The 5869-nt window shown below is 36.4% G+C and overlaps 1 long non-coding RNA gene across 1 annotated transcript; it reads left to right on the top strand.

The window, feature by feature from the left end:
• Window positions 1644-3041, top strand: LOC110264454. The gene is made up of 3 exons (XR_002350638.1): window positions 1644-1949; window positions 2148-2217; window positions 2665-3041. It is a non-coding gene; the product is annotated as an uncharacterized LOC110264454 (long non-coding RNA).

Here is a 5869-nt window from a genome sequence, read left to right as displayed (position 1 = left end):
CCTTAAGATTTTTGATAAATTGAGTGAGTGATTAAAGACTTCTAATGTAGGATATTTGTCTCTTCAAAATATTTTTACATTCATAGTATGTGCAGATTGGATTTAAACAAATTATCATTAAGTCATATTATTATATGGGCAAAAGCCTCTTACCTTTCCAGAGATGTGCCGTCTAGGGGTTTTTACGTGAGGAGTACATACTCCTTCATTTTGTTTTTGCTAAGATTTTTTCTAAAATAAAATTTTTGGTGCGTCTATGTCAAAATTTGATTTTTGTTAATTTCTTTTTTTAATTCTTTTTTTTATTCCCTTCTTTATTCATTTCTTTTAATTTGCCATGAAAGTTCTTTCATGAAATTGTCGCGATTTGGGAAGACCCTGATAGCTTAAAGGGATGTACCAATCTCACTCCTCTCAGATTGTATTTCTATGTGAAACAAAAAACCAATCTCGTCTGGTGGAAAGTAAGTTGAGATCTTATCATTTTACGGATTGGAGGATTGTTAGTTTGACGGGTACAGCTAGTGGATTGGCTTTAGCATGGAAGGAGGGCACAATGGTTAAAATTCTTGCTGAAAAAGAGTTTTTCATAGCTGCCAAGGTATCTGATCATGCTTTGAACTGTTATTGGGGGCTAATTGGGGCACATTTAAATAGCTTGGATGGGATTCGGTCTATCCAATACACAGAACTTTTCTCTTTTGTACAACGTTTCTTTGGAAAAGTTGTAATTATGGGTGATTTTAATGCTATAGTGAGCCTCGATGAGAAGCAAGGAGGGGGGAGGGTTAAAATCAGCTTCATCTACTTCTGAATTTGTGAATTTTATTCATGGTGGTGGATTGAAGGACTTGAGTATGATTGGAAGAAGGTTCACTTGGACTAATAGGCAATGAGGGCAGGACCAGATTAGGGAGCGGCTTGACCGTGCACTTGCAAACGGTGAGTGGATGGATTGTTTTCCATCAGCCTCACTGTCTCAGGTCGCAAAAAACGGTTCAGATCATGCGTCTATCCTCCTTGATACAAATCCGATCATGGAAAAATCTAATTGGAGGTTTAAGTTTCAGGAGAGATGGTGTGGTTTAGAAGAAATTCGGGTAATTATCGCTGAAGTTTGGAAGGAATAGGTGGATGGCTCAACAATGTTTGTTTTGGCTCAAAAATTGAAGCATTGTAGGCACCGTATTGTTCAATGGCAGCAACAAAACAAATCTAATTCGAAGAAGGATATTGGTGAACTCACATGTCAACTTGAAATTCTCAGAGAGGAGGGTATTGCAGGGGGAGAACAAGTTGAAGCCTTGGAAAATAAACTTGAGGATGCTTACATTAGGGAGGAAAGCTATTGGGGGGGAGAAATCTCGAGTAAAGTGGCTAAAAGAAAGGGGCAGAAATACAAGTTTCTTTCATCAATCATTCCAATCCAGAATCCGGAGAAATAAAATTTGGAAACTGGAAAAGAATGATGGTACGTATGCTACCACCCGTGAGGAAATTGCACAAATAGTTAAAACATACTTTAAAGCAAGGTTCTCAAAATCGGACCGGATCGGCCAGTTCGACCGGGTTAACCGGAAACCGATCAGTAAACCGGTCCGATCAATGTCTAAAACTGGCCTACAAAAAACCGGCCGGGTTTTTTGAAGGTCTGGTTCTCCTATTCAGCATAAAACAGCGTCGTTTTGGTTAAATAAAAAAAAAAAAAACGCGTTGAAAGCCCCCAATCCCCTCTCCCTTCTATCTCACTCTCAGTATTCACCAAAATGGCGAAATCCCTAACCCTATCAGAGCAAACAGTCGCCGCTACTCTGTCCACGCCGTCGTCAGCCACCTCTTTCTCATCATCAAAACGCCTCTGTCTCCGAGCCATCTCTCTCTGTGTTGAGCACCACTCTCAGTGCGTAATGCGAACGTACCCGTGCCGCCCTGGACTCTTTGCCGTCGCCGTGAGTTCTTCAATCTTCGCAATTCTTCAACATCTCCTTCGTGCTCTTCTTTATTTTTATTGATTTCCTCCCTTTTTCACTTTAGTTTTTTATTTGTTTCCTCGGTTGTGGTGGAACAAGGTATTGGTTTTTCATTTTTTTTGTTAATTTTATTTATTCTGATTTCCTCCCTTTTTCACTACATTGTGCATGTTGAAGATGGCCGATCCGTCACTCACTTAAAAATCCAAGATCTCATCGCCATCACTTCCTTTCTCCCTCGCTGCCGGTACATCAATTTATTTTTGCATGTTTTCAATTATTTTTAATAATACTGATTATGTGATTCTGAGTTGCTGGGTTTACTTGAGTTAGTATAATACTGATTTTGTGATTTTGTGATTCTGGGTGCGTGGGATTAATATTCTGAATTGCTGCTGCTTGTTTGAGTTACTTTTGTTGATGGTTAATTTTGTTAGTTTCTGATTTTCTAATTTGGAAGATGCAATCACAAAATGATTTTTCTAGTTAAATTCGTTTCATACAATAAAAATATATATTAATGTTGTTTTTTGTTGTAGAACATTATGTTATTTTTATGCATTTTGATTTTGTTTATTGATAAATTTTGTTAATATATGTTTGTTATTTTTTGAGACTAATTGATTATGGAGGTTGATTTGTTTGAATTTGTGTAAATTGTGTTGTTTTGTTTTGTTTTGTTTGGATGGTGCAGGCTGAAATTGAAGGAGCATATGCAGTACTGCATTGATCACCCTGAGGAGATAAGCAAGTTTGCCAAGGTTCAGAAAAAGGTCTCTGAAATTAAGGGTGTCATGATCAAGAATATTGAAAAGGCTGTAGAAACGTGAGAACTTTGTTTCAGTTAGATATGCAGTATTATTTTTTCCATAGTATCTGTTGATTTGGTTTTGAAACTTTAATCAAAATAAAATAGGAAACTTTAATTTTGCATGTAGCTTAGCCAACTAATTTAGAAAAAAGGAAGCCTTTGGACTTTGGAGGAATAGGGCCAGGTGGAGCAAGGAAAATTTGGTATATTTAAAATTATGTATTGAATTTTTATATAATTTTAGTGTATATTTAATTAAACCGGTTCGATCCCGATTGAACCATTGAACCATTAAACCAGTTGTTTGACCGGTTCAATAACCAGTCCGGTTTTTACAACCTTGCTTTAAAGAGATCTTCACATCGATTAACCAAGTTAATCTAGCACATGCATTCGAAGATTTTGAAACCAAAGTTTCAACAACCATGAACATAAAATTAACTAGACGGGTCAGTTTTGATGAGGTAAAACGTACGGTCTTTAATGTTTACCCCAAAGCTCCCATGGTGATGATGGATTTACGGCTAAATTCTTTCAATTCTACTGGAATTTAGTATGGGAGGATGTTTTTAAGGCTGTCTATAGTTTCTTTGTCAGTGGTAGACTACTAAAGAGTTTCAACCATACACAAATCTGTCTCATTCCTAAGATTTCTGATGCAAAGGATATGACACAGGTTAGACCCATTAACCTTTACTCAGTTGTGTATAAGATTATTTATAAAGTACTAGTCCATCGGCTACAGAAATTTATGACTTTGCTGATCAACCCTAATCAAAGTGCCTTCATTAAGAGTAGATTGATTTCAGACAATATCCTAGTCGCTCATGAATGTATGCACTATCTAAAGACAAAGAAGAGGGGCCTATCAAGAAATGACTGTTAAATTGGATATGAACAAAGCCTATGATCGTGTTGAGTGGCATTTTCTTTGGTTCATTTTGGAGAAGTTGGAATTTGAATCTAGGTGGATTAGTTGGATACAGGAGGTGGTGATTACAATTTCTTACTCTGTCGTTGTTGAAGGTCAACCTTTTAGTTTTTTTTTTAAACCAAATAGAGGTATCTGTCAAGAAGACCCTCTATTTCCCTACCTTTTTCTTTTCTATGTAGAAGGATTATCCTTTTTGCTAAATAAGGCAGAGAAAAACGGTCTCATTGAAGGTATTTAGATTAACTGAAGATGTCCTATTGTTAATCATTTATTGTTTGCGAATTACTCAATCATTTTTTGCAAAGTGTCAGAAAACAGTTGTGAAAATATTCTCAATCTTCTTCCGTCATACGAGGGGTTTAGAGGCCAAAAAGTTACTTTGCATAAATAAGCTCTATTCTTTAGTAAGAATACTCCTCCCGCTGCTCGATTACTACTAACTCGGAAATTGGAAATTGTTCATATTAGTGCACAGGATAAATATTTGGATCTTCCATCTACAGTCCAAAAATAAAAAAAGGCCACCTTCGGAGAAATCAAGGACAATGTGAGGAAGCGAGTTCAAGGGTGGAAAAGAAAATTTCTCTCCTCTGCAGGTAGGCATGTTCTAATCAAAGCTATTGGGAAGGCTATCCCAATTTATTCATTATCATGTTTTCGTCTTTCTGACACTTTAATTAGGGAGATTTACAACATACTCTCCCAGTTTTGGTGGGGTAAAAAAGGTACAGAGTGAAAAATGGTATGGGTTAGTTGGGATACTATGATAAGACCGAAACTGGAAGGTGGACTAGGTTTTAAGAACCCAGGGGCTCAGAATTTTGCCCTATTAGCAAAACAATGTTGGAAGTTGCCTCTCAGCCACAGTCACTCCTATCTAGACTCCTCAAAGATAAATATTTTTGATACAGTTCTATAATGAAGGCAAAGATTGGAACAATACCTTCGTGGGGGTGGCGTAGCATATTGGAAGGGCGTAAGGTTGTTGAAAAGTGGCTAGTTTGGCGAGTTGGTGATGGGTCCAGTATCGGAATCCTCAGCGATCCTTGACTTGCTCCTCCACATCCTTATGTTGTTTCTTCATCTATTGATGGTCAAAGATTTAATACTTTCTAATGGTCAGTGGAATCAAACTCTAATTAGAAGTATTTTTTCTTAGGGCACTAGTCAACGTGTGCTAGCAACAACAATTGGGGGTGGAAAAGATAAAATTTACTGGGCCCTTAATAAAAGTGGTTTGTATGAAGTGAGTACTAGACACCGTGTGACTTATGGATTCTCGCATCCTCCCATTGAATTTTGCCCAAAGATTATGAAACAACGAAATTTGTGGCGAGAACTACGAAAGCTAAAAATCCCAGCGAAGATTAAGATTTTTCTCTGGAGGAGCTTCCATGAAAAGCTTCCAGTGCTGCAAAAGCTTCATCATCGCATCCCATCGATTCAACCTACCTGTCGAAGATGCCTACAATTTCCAGAAACAATCAATCATTTCATCTTCCATTGTGTAAAATCAAAGGAAATTTGGTCAAAAATGGGCTTACCAGCTACTAGAAGGGACACCGAAGACTCTAATTTCTATGTTGAGTAGAATTTGAGAATGAGAGTCTTGCGTACCCAACCCAATAGCTCCTCTCAGAGAATGATGATGGTGATTTTGAGCTGATTTTTATGGAAGGCTAGGAACAGGTTCATCTTTGATAATGTATCAACTAATGTGGAAGAGATAATGACGTCGACTTTGAAGCTGCAGAAAGAGTTTCAACAAATTCCCACTTCCTAATTGATGAGCACTTTACTTTTTATTTCTCTTATTAGATTATTATAAGATGTTACCTCTATAGTAGAGCAGTTGGGAGTCCTCCATTTTCTTTTATTTATCTCATATATGAATACATATATGTTTCTTTCATTTCATGAATGAAATTACTTGACTTTGGAAAAAAAAATCCTCTTACCTTTTCACTTATTATTTTAAAATTTTTGGAAATAAAAAAATACGGTTAGATGATTTTAAATTTGTAATATAAAGTATTTTTCATTTATGATAGTAAACAAGGTTGTCAAGTTTGAGTCTTGGTAAATTTATAGAATTTTTGTAAATTTATGAGTTTATTTTTTGTTAAGAATAATGATAAAAATATGTATAAATTT

This window comes from Arachis ipaensis, chromosome B07, assembly GCF_000816755.2.
Source record: "Arachis ipaensis cultivar K30076 chromosome B07, Araip1.1, whole genome shotgun sequence".
In the NCBI taxonomy this organism is placed as follows: Eukaryota; Viridiplantae; Streptophyta; class Magnoliopsida; order Fabales; family Fabaceae; genus Arachis; species Arachis ipaensis.
The sequence above is the reverse complement of the archived record's forward strand: the minus strand, read 5'-3'. Positions and strand labels throughout refer to the sequence as shown.